Genomic DNA, 17,820 nt, shown 5'->3' with positions numbered 1-17,820 from the left:
TTTTTGTTAATGAAGTAAGAAGTGCAGTATAATGGGTTTTAATTACAATTTCCTTACCCCTATTTATCAAATTCAAGTCACCAGAGATATGCTCTTCTGCATGATTGCAGCCCAGCACTGTAAGTTCACATTTTCACAAGGTTAGCTGCTATGAGGTGTGCTGAAGACCTGCTTTCATACCAGGTTTGAGCTGACCCCATGCACAGCATACACTGCAAAGGAGAATGTAAATTCCTTTGCATAGAAACCCTAATAAAATTTGATTGAGCTAGGGTGCCAAATCAAATTACCTATTATTCTCTATGTGGCATACTAACTGCCAAAACAAAATTTCTTATAATATTATAAGCTTGACTTTGTATTAATTGAATCTGAAGTATAAATACCTGGTTCCACTGACAGAAATACGAATGTTGTCGTTGACTTTACTGAGGTCAGATTTCAACTGTTGCATATTGTAGCTTATCGAGACTGCTGATTTGCACCACTTGAAAGTGCGCCCCAGATTTCCTAAGCACTTAGCTGTGGACTGGAGATAAGGTTAACCATCAGTTTTCCTTACAGGTGGAACAATATCCACCAAAAGGTCAGAACCTCCTGTCATTACCAGCCTGAGGTGGATTTCAGAGGCTGCTGTAGAAGTACCTTAATGAACTGCAGAAGACAATATAGCAATGCTCAAAGTTATTTTGCAGCAAAGGAGAATATATGACCTTTATTTTAAAGAACATATGATAGATTACTTTTTCCTCCATTATTGCAGAATCTTTTTCAGTAGTTACAGACATGACTTGGAATGTTACTTCATTTAGTTTTGAGGCCCCAGACTTTACTGGTATATGAATGAGTTACAGTCATAGTCCCTTTGCGTAGGACATTTGATATCAAACAGGAGATTTGATAAAACTCAATCAGCACATAAGAGTTACATTTTCATCACTCAGGGCAGACAACAGGAGTAGGGTGCCAAAATTTTTCCTCAAATACCATGGGATTGCTTCATTATTAAGAATACTTACCTTGTCTGTAACATCTCTGATTTGCTCAAGGTGGGATTTTTAGTTCTTTCCATATTGTTTCCTTCCTTCACTCAAACCATAAAGAATTATGCTCAGTGGTGTAAGAAAAGCACTTCATTTCTGATAGTCTACTTTGCCTGTGGCATTCTAGAATTTTCTCCAACTATGTTATGAAGTACACAATGATCATGTTTTACATTACTTCTTATCCATTGTAAAAATTCTTCAAAAATGATATACCTCATCCTTTGTTGTTTGTGGTGTTTTGTAACTGAGTCTAGTTGAAGATCAAAATGCATAGCTATAGAGTGTCTAAGAGAAGGCAGTTCTTTCAGGGAACATTACGTAATCTCCCATGCCTTTACTGCCTCATCAGACAACATTGTACTCTATGATACCAGTCCCACCTGTCTGAGTAGTTTTACCACATTAGACATTTTCCAGGCCTTCCTGCATGCTCCAGGAGCTTCAAAGGCCAGCTGCAGCCATGGCCTCAGTGGAGAGACAGAGGATTGTTTTTTTATACGTATCATAAGTATGAAGTGTCTGAAAGCCAGCTTCTGGGAGCTTCGGTTCATTTCACAGTTCTGGCATCTTCTGAAATCTCAGTGCGAGGGGCAGGGTTTGTTGCTCAGCATGTGCATTAAAAGTGGTCCTTGTCTGAACATGCAATATTGAATCAATTTAATAACTCCTCAGATAATTTAAGTATGCTTTTATTAGAACAAAAGATAAAAGGCACCCAACAATGCAAATAATTTCATTTAATGAAACTATTGGGTACATATCATAGCTCATATCATAAAAAATAACAACAGGAAAAAACCATACCAGATAGGATCAAATCATGTCCTTAGGTTAATTTTGGGCTACTGTATGCATCTGTCAGCTGTAAAATAAAATGCTAGTGGTCACCATTTGAATGCATCACTTTACTCCACAGTATTGTTGCAGTAGTGATACTGTCTTCAGTAATGGGAAACTGGAATATTAAATGCCATTGCAAATGCTGACTTTTAGTGGGTACAGCAGTAAAAGAACAGACAAAAAAAAAAAAAAAAAAAGAAGGGTTTCTAATACTAGAGGAACGAAGTGAAAAACACCATAAAGATTTCAAAAACAAGACTGGAAGATTCTTTGAGTATATAATTATGATATGCAGCTTATTTGCACAGTTTATGTTAGATGAAAGATCGTCTAAAGGAAAAACAAGAGTTCAGAATGTAGGCACTCTGTGTAGGATTAAAAGACTATTATAGATAGACCTGTTAACCTGTCTTGAAAGGAACATAAAGTATGGTATAAAAAAGCTGGAAATAGAATGTGATGGAGTGCTCTAAAAGAAACATGAAGAGATTAATTATCACTGTATGTAAGATAAGTTTTACAGAACAACATTGTGATTAGGTGATTCTCACATCATTTTTTTGTTGAAGTATATATCAGAAAGCTAGATGTTGGTTACAAGGGAAGAATAAAGAACACATGACATAAAAACAAACAAAAAAAACCAACCCTGTATTCCTTTTGGCAGTAAAGCTCTGATGCATATGAATAACTATGTGGAGTATTTACAAAAAGCAAAATTCTAATGTTTTACAGTGGTTCGAGACTCAGGAAGTGCCTGTTATATCTGCAACATATAATATTGTTTCTATTAAAAGATACTGGGTCCTTACAAAGCAAAATTCATGAGCATACCCAATTGCTGCAGAAGGCAAAAATGTTTAAAAGCCATGTACGCATAATGGAAGCAATTGTGACATTACCAATGTTATTCCTGACACAAGTGAGAAAGATGAAGAACAGATTAAAATGTTTTTACATGTATTTTTCAGAAAGGCTTTACAGGGTAAAGAAATGTGACTGCCCTTTTGCAATCAGCAATCTGAAGCACAAAGAAAAAATTAGACCTGATTACAGTTGCACAGTATATCTGCAGCACAGATGGGAGAATAAGAATAGTAACCATCAAACAATCATTACATTTGTAGAACATTTGATTTTATAGGATCTGGTCTAAATCTTCTTTATGGACTTAATAGAGAGAAGCAACAAGAGTCTCAGTGGAGCCCATGAAAATGCTGTTAGGCCAGGATGTAGCATAGAATAATGGAATAATGACCTCTATGCTTGAGATAAAACAGAACTTTCTGAAGTAGTATAAAATGAAGGCATAATATATTGCAGATTGAATACTCAAAGAGAATATTTTGATTGCTTGGAATGATTCCAAAAATCCTGCCGTAGATCTTTAATTACAGGTTTTATTATTGTTTATTATACAATTCAATCTTTGGCACACTTTAATAGTGCTCTCTTCAACACTCTTCTCTGGTGATAGTCAGCCAAATGCTACTTAGTATTGCAGAAAACCAAAAAGGTCCCTCAAACAAGCATTAAATCATTCTGCACTCGTTTCTCACCTGAACCTCCACTTCAGCATCCAGAACTTCTCAGTGTGCACCCTCAGTCTATTGGAAAGAAGCAGGATATACCAGGTTCAGTTACGTTTTGTGTGGTGACTGTATCACCACCTGAAAATTGGTAGAGCTGAGAACACAGTATTTCAGTAGGACAGAAATTATGTAACTGATCTTGTTAATCATCTGTTTCTAAAGATGTCTTATTCTACTGCTCCCTCTGCTCTAATTTTTCTTTTAAACAGTACCATTGCTAATTTATATTTCCTAGCTCTTTGTAGTATTCACTTTGACATAGGTAATAATAAATATATATTTTTTTCAACTTTCTCAATACTATCACATCAAAGTAAATGAACAATTAGGTTGGCATATCTGTATCTTAAATATATGTTGGATATTCAAGACTCTCTTAATATCTTATCCTGAATTTTCTCTCAGGAAACCCTGACTGAACATATTAGTACATAAAATTCAACCACACTAATCATGAAGTATGACTCATGCTGCACATGATGTAGCCTGATTCCTCATTTGTTAAATGCAATCCAGTATACCTCTAAGGTAAAAAGCCTAGAATGAAGTTCATACTTAAAGAGTCATTTTAAACTCTGAAATCACAGAGATATGAATGAAAGTTGACTGATTTTTGTTTAAATTACAGTACCACTGCCATTATAAACAAATTTCTTTGCTTAAACTGCTTAGGCTATCTTTGAAGATTAAGGAAGTCTGAAAATGTTTTTCTCTAGATGCAATTACCATGTGGACTAACTGAAAAGAAAGAGGAAAATAACTGGACAGAAGGAAGGTGTTAAAAAAAATACTAGTGAGAATGCTTTAGAAAATGAAAAAAAAGGGAGTATGGCACTGCAATGAACTACAAGTACATAAAATACTTCTTCACTGTAGAAAGAAGCAAGTTCTCTGTGCCTACCTTAGAGAGGATGGAAAAAGAATCTCTGGCCTTAGAAAAATGTAGAAATTAGAGTAGTCAGAAAAATATTTGATATTAAGTAAAATTTTCTAAGAATGTGGATGATGATGCACTCAAATAGAATGCCTGAAGATCTTTTGGAGTTTCTGTCACTGAAAATTTCTAAGAAAAGATCAGGTAAACATCTATCAGAGTTGACAGGTACAGTTGATTCTGTCTGCAGGGGAAAGAATAGAGTAGATGACCTCCTGAGATCACTTCCAGCCTTATTTGTCTACCTATCTCAGTACAGATATTTTATGGTAGAAAGTGCTCTTGAAAAGGACATTCGCAGAACTACTTAAAAGGAGCAAAGTTCTTGGCTAAAAAGGTTACCTACAGTTTTTTGTGATCAAAAAACTTACATAGTAAATGGATTCTCATTTGACTATTGCTATCAGTTGGATTTCTATTTTCAAGGTTTCCATGGAAAGCCACGTTGCCTCCCTCAGCATTTTGTATAAGACAGTGAAACATATTTAAATGTCTGTTTTCCAAATACTTTTACAGGATATGATTTTTGTAATTTATACATTTACTGATCCTGTGATATTTTGGACTATGTTTTGCATGCAACATCAAAATATTTAGAAGAAATTGAATTCCATCAGCACTGTTGTCTATGGTTTCCTCAGAAATATTTAAGGTATAACACAGAAACTTCAGGACCATTCATCAAGGAGTGGCATCTAGAATACCTACCATGCTGAATTTTTACTACAAAGTTTATTGTCAGGTTTTTATGATCATTATAAAATAACCAGAAGTTGATCAAACAAAAAGCACAGCAAATATGACACTTTTATGAAACTTACTCTTCCCTTTTCCCTTTCCCTGAGTGTCTCACTCAAAACACACAGGAAGAATTTTATAGACCTAATTGCTTCAGTGCTGAGTACTTAAATGCCAGAGTTGGTATATTTTTTATCAGATTAATTACTTGCCCCACACTTCACTGAGAAGGTTTTTATGGTTTAACCTGGTAAACAGTTCAGCACTACACAGCCATTTACTCACTCCACCCTCTCAGTGGGATTGGGAAAAGAATTGGAAAGTAGAGTTCATGGGTTTAGATAAAAACTATTTACTAAGACAGAGAAGGAAGTAAGATGCCTTGGTGAGGCCTCATCTGGAGTACTGTGTCCAGTTCTGGGCTCCTCGGTATAAAAAAGACAGAGATCTCTTGGAAAGAGTCCAGTGCAGGGCCACAAAGATGGTGAAGGATCTGGAGGATCTCTCCTATGAAGAAAGGCTAAGTGAACTGGGTCTCTTTAGTCTTGAGAAAATAAGACTGAGAGGGGACCTGATCCAGGTTTATAAATATCTGAGGTGTGGGAGACAAAGTGGCGAGGCCAGACTCTTTTCAGCAGTGTGTGGAGATAGGACAAAGGGGAACGGACAGAAACTGCAGCACAGGAGGCTCTGCACAAATGTGCACAATAACTTCTTTATGGTGAGGGTGACGGAGCAGTGGCACAGCTGCACAGGGGGGTTGTGGGATCTCCTTCTCTGGAGATATTCAAGACCACCCTGGACGCCTACCTGTGTGACCTGGTGTAGGGAACCTGCTTTGGCAGGGGGTTGGACTCGATGATCTCTTGAAGTCCCTTCCAACCCCTATGATTCTATGATAAGTAGGTAACAATAATAATATATGTTTATGTACATATCTATCTATATATGTATACTATAGACACACACGTATATACATACACATATATACAATACAAGCAGTGGCTGAATCCTCAGCCAACTCCACACAGTTTTGCAGTTTTACACACAACATCATGTAGTATGGAATATCTCTTTGGACAGTTTAGATCATCTGTATTTGTTATGTCTCCTGCTACCTCTTTGTGACTCTCAGCCCCTTTGCTGGCAAGACAGTACAAGAAGTTGAAAGATCCTTGGTTCTGTATGGAAAATATTACTGGTAAGGTTCTCAGAAATTCTACTTACAACTGGAATAGCTGACCTTAAACTATACAGCACAGAAATCCATAGATTAGGGATTACACTGTAGTGACAAGAAGTGGCTACAGTGCACAGATTTTCATAATGATATGTGAGGCAATTCATCCATTAGCAGCAATATTTTGTTCATGCTATAAAATATTACCCAATAACTTTAGTGTGAAAAGTAGCTATATGCAAATACTAATTCATCTTTCTGGCAAAACTAAAGACAGAAGATCAAGGAAAGCTAAATTTAGCTTCCTCGTGTTGGTAGCACTGGGGACAAATCTGGGCTTAACACAGAGTGGAGAAAGTCCTTACTGAAGGGCAGATGGTGCTCTGTGATGCGGTCTTTAAATGCATTACAGCCCCTAATTTTCTTTGAATACAACATATGTGAACATTTAATGCATTTTCAGTAGGCTGTCTAAGGAAAACTATATTCTTTGGTTAAAATTCATGCAGAAAGATTCAGAGAGGAGCAAGCTTGTTCTCTCTGTATGAAAAAGAAAGAAATTTAGAGTAGAATATTATTCTTCATAAAAGCAATCACTTAAGACAAATCATACAGAATACTGGTGGTCTTGAACAGACCTGCTTTCAGTTACCTGGGCCCAAATCTGACTAAGCAAATGTGTAAGCTATTTTTCTGAAGTAAGATGAGATGAAATTTTAAACTTAGATTCATAGGTTCATAGGTTCATTAGGTTGGAAAGGACCTACAAGATCATCTAGTCCAACCATCCTCCTATCACCATCCCTACCCACTGAACTACTAAATGAAATCCCTTAGCGCCTCATCTAAACGCTTCTTGAACAGCGCTAGGGATGGTGCCTCAACCACCTCCCTAGGCAGGCCATTCCAGTGCCTGACCACTCTTTCAGAAAAAAAATGTTTCCTCAGGTCTAATCTAAATCTTCCCCGGTGCAACTTGTGGCCATTCCCTCTCGTCCTGTTGTTATTTATCAGGGAGAAGAGGCCCACCCCCTCCTCACCACAACCCCCCTTCAGGAAGTGGTAGAGTGCAATAAGGTCTCCTCTGAGCCTCCTCTTCTCCAGACTAAACAATCCCAGCTCCCTCAGCCGCTCCTCATAAGACTTGTGCTCCAGACAATATATATTGTTCTTAATATTCATTTCTTGTCGATGAATTGAGTATAAAATGGCAAGAATTATATTTTTCAGAGAAATATATCGATAAATACAAGGATTGTAGAAAACAAATCATTATATATTTCTTTATATTTCTTCAGTCTTCCTATGGTACAGAACTTTTAAACTGTTTTGCAGATAGCAACATTGTTTCATTTTTAAATGTGAATTTTCTATGCATGAATTCTTAGCTCTACTATGTATTTCATGACAGAATGTGTGGCAAGTGGCTGCCCTGCGGCACTTAACTCCACCCAGGCCACATGGCCAGTATGTAGGAAGACTGGGAGACAAAAGTTGATGCTTTGCATCATCAGCTATACTGAAAATTGAAGAAAAATGTGTATTTTTAGAGCTATATTCACAATATCTTGCACTTAATTTCCACCTCAGCGTTATCTATCATGAGACAGTTTTGGTTAAAGATACTGTTTGTTAAATGCATGTAGACATCTTTCAGAAGACTTTACCTGTACTTTGTTTTTCTACAACTCTTTCTACTAGCAAATAAAACTTCATCATTTTTTTTTCCTTTTACCATTTTCTCTTCCTATAGCCAGTACAGTTTTCAAGGTGGCTTTACCCTGAGAGTCATGAGATCCTGCTTGCAACCTTTTCTTCCTTGCTTAGTCTGCAAATTCTGGATAGAGTTTTCTCTTTTGAATTAGAGTACATGGCTCTTCTATATTACAGTCTTTAATCTCTCAATCCTGTCATTGTCTCCGATTGGTTCTCACAATTTTTCAAAGTTTGCCCTTTCGAAATAAAAATCCTTACTAACAGACACACTTTTATTTATCCTGCTGTTTCATTTAAACTGGATCAGCTAGGGATCATTAGATTCAAGGTTGTTTTATGAAAAAAGCTCTTTTATAATGGGACTCTTGTGTTACCATGTACTTCACATTACATCTATGCCTTGTTTAACATTGCCAGTAAGGAACAGTTATTAAAGGTACAGGACAACTAACGAACACAGGAATTTTAGATATTAATACATTATATGTCATAAATCCCTAAAAGGAATGGTATTAAAATCACAAGTCCAAGAATTAAAAAATGAAAGTACAACACAAAATCTAAATTACTCTAGCAATCAATTGTGCCCATTTTTCATGTGCAACATTCTAAAATATTTAGTGATTATTATTACTGTTTTTTCTCTCAGGCAGTGCATAAAAGGCACGAATATGAAGCTGTCATCTTCTTTGGGAAATATTTCTTTGTTTTGAAAGAGCTGAATCCTTCTACTGAATCTTTACACAAAAGTGTCATAAGAATGGCAGAAATAGTATGTTCCAAAGTATTTTAGTTTTACTTTCCAGATTCAGTTATAGCAGTATTTTGTCACATCAGGATTTAACATTCTGCCTTTGGCAGAAAGAAACATGAAAACCATAACTAATTAAATACCTTCAGTTTGATTCAGCAAATTAGCATGAAAACTTCATTTCAGTATCAGACAAAGTAGTCATATAAGTGTCTCATTCAAAACTCTAACCTGACAGACAATTTTGGGATATACTGAAAGATACTTGTTATGGACAGATTGGACATTAGGAAACACCTCTCTGAGAGAGTGGTCAGGTGCTGGAATGGGCTGCCAAGGATCTGATAGAATCACAGTCCCTAGAGGTGTTCAATAAAGGTTTAGATGTTGCACTGAGGGACGTGATTTAGTGGAAAATATTGGTAATAGATGGACGTTTGGACTGGATGATCTTAGAGGACTTCTGCAATCTTCGTGATTCTATGATTCTATAAAAGAAACAGCCTTTTTCCTTTACAGTCTGATCTTACATTCATTTACATAAGTAGATTTATTTTGAAATAACTAGGTGAATTATGTATTTTGGTGTCATTTGCTCAATTCTGAGAAAAGAATCTTGAGTAAAATAAAGAAGTTTTAGTAGAGGAGATTTCTACATTCTTATGCAACACTTTATCATAGTGTCAATCAAAACCAGGAAAGGACCTTGCGTTCTCAAAGTCAGGAAATTTTGTTTTAGGAGGATGAATAATCTCACCTTTGTAATGATAAGAAAATAAGGAAAAAAGAGAAACTCTATAATTTAGCATAATTTAGCAATGATTTAAGAGTTCTCAAAAGTTATAATGTTCATGAAGGTTTTGCTTGTGTTAAAAAATATAGGTTGAATTCAGTTTTGTTATTTTGTCAGGAATGCCTCCGGCTAGAGAACAGAAGTGATAAAGATTTGGTGTCATTTTTTTTAATGCTGGCTTGCAAAGCAACAGAGAAACAACAGTATTTTTCCATTATTTTATTTTCAGTGACCATGAAATATTGTCCTCTAAGAAAGTCGCGATGTGCACCTTTTTTTTTTTTCAGTTACAATGTCTAATGTGGGGTATATGTTAGCCAAAATTTGTCGGTCTCAATTTTCTTGAATAGCTAACCTATAATTAATTAATCTCTTAACCAATTTAAGCCATTATGGATTGGCTTGACAACTTGATGGCAAAAAGCTAGCTGGGTGAACAGGGCCAGAGAGTGGCAGCTAGTGGATAGAACTCTACCTGGATGTCTGTGACAAGTGGATACCACAGCGGTCTGCAGTGGGGTCTGTCAGGTCTGAATCTTCACCATTGTACTGAAAGACAACGTGGAGTGCACTGCTGAAATGTTTGTTTACAATGCCAAACTGCTTTGAACAATCAATATTTTGGAAGGCATACATACAGAGAACTGACAAATTGCTGCAATTCACTTAGTTTCATTTATTTTTTAATTAAGACATCATATTCGCAGACACGAGAAAGCAGATATAGTACTGATATCCACAATGGTGTTGTTGGGTTGATCATATCCTTTAGTACATCAGAGAGTAATATAACTCTTGCCAGCCTCCCTTTCTGAGTGGTATTAGCAACAGCTCCATTCTGAAATGTGTTGCCAAGTGAATAGAGGCAATCAAAACCACTTACCTAGGGTCATTCATTACTCTCATGAGTTTTCCCATGTCTGTCTGCACATGCAAAGGTACTGGCAACTACTTAACAAGTTTGAGTACACTTAATGAAGGATAGGGTATAAAAGTAAACATATTGCTATGGATTTTCATTCTGTTCATTTCAAAACTAATCATCCTTGAAAAGAAAATTGTGAATGATAGAAGTCTGAATTATTCTGTATTTTGTATCTTAACATTTGCAACACAGAGCAGGAAAATCTATAAAAACAAATTTGCAGGTTCAGTTACTTAATTGTTTTCATTTTTTATTCTATCACTTCTGGTGCTATTTTAGGTTGAAGGACACACTGCAAAAACAACAAACTCTTGAGTACATCAAAAGATTTCAAATTAATTCAAGGGAGCACAAAGAGAATGTTTTTATATATCATACCTTACCTTTAGCTATTTTTTTGTGAAAAAAGAAGAAGTTACTATAAGCATTGAATATGAATATTAAGGCTACATATTTGTTAGTCAGATGCATTTATAAGGATCATTTAATTATGCTTCAGTTCTGTCATCCTGAATGCTCTCTTTTCTAAAATATATTGTAAATAAATCTAAAAGGATATGTGTTATTAAAAGTATGCAGTAATGAGTGTTAAGAATAAATGATGTATGTTATGTAACAGTTAAATCTTAGATTATTGATTGAGGGTAATTAAAGAAAAATATTACAGTTTCATCACACATTTCAGACTCTGCACACACTCTGCTCTTCATAATGCCAAAACCAAAAGGACCTGCACCTTAATTGGTCTGTCTCTCCTCAGCAAAAGCAACAATGGCAAGAATGGAGACAAATAAAATTAATGAATAAATGAATGAAAATGTGAAAATACTTTTCATACACATATACAAAGAAAAATGACAGTGTTTTTTAAGGAGAATAAGAGTTGGAAAGACTATCTAGATAGCATAGCACTTAGTTCACTGTAATGTGGCGTTTTAACTAAAATGTAATATTCAGTAATAATCAATGTAAAATATATTTGTATTACTTAGATTAGTAAAGAAATCTGGGTAATAGATTTCCAACACTAACTGTAAATGGAAATTCATCACAGAACTTAGCTGATTTACTGCTGTCCTTGACTCAGTTTTACTCAATTTGTGTATTGGTAATCTAGAATTGAATTAAAAAATTACTTCTAATAAAGTTTGCATATGACATGATTATTGACTCAAGTCGTAAATAATATATAGGGAATTCTGAATCAGTAATTTCAATTCATTTTTAAACATCATACATTTTAATGCTGCCATATGCAAGGTTGTACATCGAGGAATACAGAAAGTAGGTCATTCACACAAGACACAAAAATCATTTCTTAGAAAGTCTATCTCTATAGAAGCTTTTAGGGATTGGTGAATAACCAATTGAACATGAGTTCATATTGTAATATAGTGACATAAACCAATGTAGCATGTAAAGTGAAGACTAATCATACAAACTACAGATATAATATGACATTAGTATGTTATCATTGACAGCATTATTAGGACACTGCGTCCAAATATCAAAAAACAACTCAAACCAAAACAAAAAACAATCCAACCCAAACCAAAAATACAGGAGGCAAATATATAATTTGCCTTGGATTTACAGAATCTGCAATAAAACAGATCTATCTGAAAGATTGAAAATGTTCAATGTTTAATCAATACTAAAAAATGCAGTGAGGCTAGAAATAAGACGTAGATTTTTAAACAAAGACAATAATAAAATAAACCTTACCCAAAGATATGTTAATTTCGACACTGTTTTCTGTTCTGATTTAAAGAGGAGATACCTTTTAATAAATATGCTCTAATCTGATCAGGAGGTAAACATGAGATATATGAAAACAAATCATGAAAACAAAGAATTACATTCTGTTTGAAATTAGATCTCAGTCTAAATGACCTGAGTGGTAACAGGTAGCTAGGAACATGCCAGTAAGATATATTTTCATTGGTAAACTTATTTTTTGCAAACCAGTTGAAGACATAGATTTGGTGTGAGGCCTTGTCTTTGCTCTATTCTATGTGACCCTGAAAAAGATGAGAGTGCCTCGGAGGAAATAAGAATGTTCATTCAGCTAATAGCAGTTATTTGCCTCTGACCTTTCTTTATGGGGATCTGAAGTTCAGTATGTTCATAATTTATCTCTTGTCTCTTTTTTTTTAGCATTGTGAACCAAATCTCAGTCAGGAGTATCATTCAGGCACCATCACTGATTGTAAGGATCTGATCTCTGTATCTTGAAAATCAAAGCTTGTTTAAATATACATTCTTTGGTACAATGTCTCTCATATTCAATTTTTCTCATTCAATCAAGCACCTAAACTCTTGTCTGACATTTTCCATCTAAATACTATGACTTCTTTTCTATGTTCTTGATACAAGAATAGGAAATTTTCATTTGATAAAACAGGGCAAAGGGTGTTTCCCTAGTCATTTCCTTTTGTATTTCTGATTTTTTTTTCTCTACTGCACTGCATTAAGATGCCATTGCTTTAATTCAGTACTGAAGAATCCTGTCCCTCCAGTCAATTGTTAATGTCAGTATATATTTTTCATTCTTTTTATTTTTAAATAAGCACTTTCATGCTTTTTGTTATGTTTCTTTTCATATTTGGGAAGAGTGTCCAATAACTATCTCTCTAGCTATCTCATCACAGACCCCTCTTTATAGCTCATTATGCTTGTGCTTCCTGCACATGTGATGAGGCTACCACACATTTTAAAATCACCTATTTGGTTTTTTTTTTTTTTCAACAATCATAATTTGTAAGGCATCTGTTGACTTTTTCTTTAGATAGAGAAGACGAAATTCTTGGAGCAGCGAACTGTCATTTTGTCCTTTTCTTCACTGTGACTGCTAACTCCACTGATAATGTTCCTACTACCTACCACTGACTTCTCTTGTGCAAGAGAAAACAGTGTATCCAAAATCTGATTTGCTCCTGGCAGAAAGTATTATTGTAAGGACTGCAGTTCTTCACCCAGGACTAAGGAATATCAGCAATATGAGATACAGGTTTCTGGAGTTTGCTCAGAGGCCTAAGTTAGAACTATGCAAAATCTTATTCCTCAAAATAATTTTCAGAAAGTCATCTATATCAGGGATGGTATCATGCAAGATTTCAGGGATCTCATGTGCAAGGAATGAACCTCTGAGAGCCCAGAGCTGGGCGTAGTAAGACTCAAGACTGACTAAACTGCCCTTAGCATAGGAACTATGTTGTATTTGGTCCTTGAAGGATTATGCAGAGTTGTATGAGAGTCTGCTTTATCCTCCTGGTCAAAAGCATCAGGATTTGACCACAGAAGGCATAATTTCTGGTGCAAACTCATTTGGCTTTCAATGTCACTTCTAGCTTCCATTTCATTTGCAGAAAGAAACAATTTTGTGGAAATGTATATCAAAATGACTTAATTTTACATAGTAAATATTTCCTTTGAGCAGCAGTAAACAGCACAGACTGGATTCAAAACTCAACAGCAAATTAAAGACCACTACTTAGTGAAATTCTTATTACTGCAGTTTCTTTGATGAACCCCACTAGCAGGAAATCACAATCAAAATATCACAGGTAGATCTTCCACAACTTTGCGATTTTGAAAGAAATGTTAAAATAGATTTAAAACACCTAATGCTATCTCTAACTTAATAAATATATATCATATGTACTACCTTCCTCATGCATGTCCTGAATATTAGTAAACTGAACATGAATTGTAGGTGAGACTTAATAGTTTCTTGAAAGCTTGCCTATGAATTCACTATGAAGACAAATGGGTCACTGCTCTTCAAAAACCCAGTATAGTTTGAACATAAGCTACACTACCAAATTAAGGAAAGGCATATGAGAAAATCCATGCAGACCTCAGCAAGCAAGCAATTCATTTTCAAGGTAAAGAGTTAAGGTAACAATTTTCTGTTAAGAATATTTTATTTTATTTTATTTTATTTTATTTTATTTTATTTTATTTTAGTCTTATATGGGAAATACTCTTGGAAATAAATGTGTTCATTTAAATTATTGTTCAAAAATTGTACTAGAATTTATAATCAGTTTTTACATAACATAATTAACACCAGAGAGAACTGAGTAAAGAATGGCACCTCAGGGTCATTTATTATAATAAACTAAATCGTTGTCTTACAATTATATTAATTTTTTTTATATTATCTCCCTTTTTCTGCTTTCATCCAGTTAGAAATTATTGTAGGTAATTACCTTATAATGAGTAAAAATTACTGAAGATGCAGTCAGCTCGATGTAAAATCGATTGAAACCAAGTCATTAAAGATAAATAAATCACGTCGCAAAACCAGTATGTGGCGCTGTCTCCTGTAAAAAAATCATCCCCAGTTTTGCAAAGCTGGTCTCCTAAACAGCTTGTGTTTACATTGTGAGAAGTATGTCACCCTAATGTGAAGTACAGATAGGACAGCAAATCTTGTTTTTTTTTTAAATAATATCAGTGCTATTAATTTTAAATAATTTATCGGTACTAATTATACTACTTTTAATACTGAAAGATTATTTAATTTTATTTATTGATAAAAAATAGCAGTAGTCAAATTGCATGAATGTGTTTATTATGCCTGCTGTTGTGGTTATGGATTTTATTTAATTAAAAAGAAAACTAAGGCATGTTATACATAAGTAAATAACAAATATTATCTGGAAAATAACTTGTGATTCAGAAAACAAAACTGAATCCAAGAATAATGGCAAGAAGTGTTTTGAGAAGTTCAAGAAAAGGAATCTTTTCTGTCTTAAAAGAATATAGCTGTTATCAGCTGGGACTCCTGACAGGTCCAAAAATGTCTGACTAATTAAAATACTTCATGATAATCTTTATAAAGATTGCTTGCTTTTTGTATCTCATTTATTTCCAAATTTATGTATTATAATCATTAATTTATTTCCTCTTTAATACAACTGTATTACAAATATGTGTATTTTATCTTTCAGTCTACTGGATAGTTTACCCATGGTGGGTTTTGATTAACCAAAAAATTCTTGAGCTGAGGAGGTTGTTTCTTAATCTCTTGCAAGGGAACAAGACGTGTGAATTCAGTTTTACTGGCACCAAACAGCCAGCCTTTTGTGTGCTAAACAAGTCAGCCCTCACTTAAAAGAAATTCACAGGCTGCACTGATGATCTCTGTAACCGTGACCTCTCAAACACAAGCAACTGAGTAAACTGTGTATTCATGAACTTTTACATTTTTAAGGGCTCTATGCCCTTTGCTGCTAGGCTTTATAAAACAAAAGAATCAGGATTCCTACCCTTTTACTTAAATCTATGACACACTAAATAAATTGCTTTGGCACTAACACTGTGGATATATCTATAGAACCATCTGCCCCCTCCAGATCTGTATTGATTTATATATATATATTTCAGGCAGTTTGTATTATCTGCTGAATTATGGCAAAAGTTGAAAGCATTTGGTGTATCTGTAAACACTATGAATCAGTCTTTTCCTGACTCAAGGCAAAAAGTTACAAAGAATTCACTTAAGGCTTCATAAAATCTAAGTGAAAGTTTGTTAGAAACTGGGAATTTCTGAATGTTGGAGCCTGAATGGTCTCATCACTATTTTTCACAGTAGCACTAGGATTGTGCTTTACTTATGTACTGGTCAATTATGTGATTCATTATTCTTTTCTAACATGGAGATGACAGACTAACGCCAGCAGCTGCTGCCAGCAGAACCCTCAACTGGTTTTCTAGGCAGCAAGAAGTGTGTCTGAATTGGGATCTCTATTTCTGGGTCACTTACGATTTCTGCTCATTGAAAGCTGCAGGTGATCATTCCAGCTCCACGGATGAGGAAGATTTCTTCAGGTGTTGCTGAGGCAGTCTTCCTTGCTCATACAGTGCACGCAGCAGGGAGGCTTCTAAGCTAGGAAGTGGCAGGTGACCTCTTCTGGTTACTGTGCTCCCTCCAGCATCGAAGGACACAAACTGTCATTGCAATTTGTTAACACTTGCAGGAGTGAATGTAGCCTACTGGCTTCTCTTCAGTGCTTCCGAGTCAATTGACAAGAGAATTTAGCTCAGACACTGTGAGCTGCAAAGTAACATCTAAACTACATTTGTTTCACTTCCAGTTATATCTTAAGTTACTCACGCAGCATAACTGCTGATTCCTTAGACAAGATTTAACAGACACTGGTTTTCTATTTTGCACATATATAGGTTTATGGCAGGAGTGTATATATCTATATCTATCTATGTATATGTGTACTGGTAATCACTGGGGTATGTGCTTTACTTCATATATGTGTGCATTAGAACACACATTAAGAAAAGTTAAAGCTGTGTGAAATTAATTATACAAGACTGGTCTCATCATTTTGATGAAATGTTAGGTGACTTTCCTAGAACACATCTAGTTTATGCTAAAGCTTGTTTCATACACTGTTCGATAACCACATTAAGCAGTTATTTGCAGTAATAATATAGCCAGTACTATTAATGGCTACTTCAACTAGCAGCTTGTACCACATCTGCAATGGTCTGAAGACTCATTTCATCTCGTACTCAGGGTTTTCATGTTCAGGAGGCCCAAACAAGAGATGGCAGTGTGAGCAGACCCCATTGCTCTCTCGCAGCACATACTTGCAGCGGGAGGAGTCCGTGCATTGTACGTGCAGGGAGGAATGCAGCGTGTAACCTCTGTGCTACATACCACCACACGCAAGAGCTGAAGGAACAGAAGGGACCTGAGTTGCCGCGTACTGCGTGGGAGCCATTTTAAAGCTGAAGACGGTATTTTAACTTCGCAGCCCTCACCCAGAAGCGTTGGAATGATGAGTTGTACACTTTCATTCTTTAATAATTCTCTTCAGGAGAGCTTGCACGGCTTCCACCTTGGGCCAAACGCTCACCGCGTTCCCCGTAAGCGCGCCTCGCTTCTAAAACTCTGCTCACCGCGTCCTTGCCCGACCCTGCATGTAACAGAGCGAGGGCCGGGTTTGGGCCGAGCAACGGCGCACTGCTCGCTCCCCAGCAGCCGGGCAGCACCCGCAAGTCGCTCCCCAGGCCCCTACGTGTATGAGTTCCGATGTGAGGGCGCCGTGCTCAGCTCCTGCCCACCGAGTGCCCACAGGTGGCGAAGCACGGCGGGGTCCCCACTCCCAGCGGCCGACCTGCCCGCGGCCACACCGCCCGCCCGCCCCGGCGCTGATGCTCGGCGCAGCCAATGGCGCGGCCGCTGTCAGCCTCGGCCCGCCCGCCGCCGCCGAGCGGGGGAGGGCTGTGGGCCGAGGGGAGGGAGGGAGAGAGGGGGTGAGGAGAGTTGAATGATTG

This window comes from Cyrtonyx montezumae, unplaced genomic scaffold (genome assembly GCF_038088225.1).
Source record: "Cyrtonyx montezumae isolate F1298 unplaced genomic scaffold, pur_monq_1.0 scaffold_3, whole genome shotgun sequence".
Taxonomy (NCBI): domain Eukaryota; kingdom Metazoa; phylum Chordata; class Aves; order Galliformes; family Odontophoridae; genus Cyrtonyx; species Cyrtonyx montezumae.
This window is presented reverse-complemented; position numbering follows the sequence as displayed.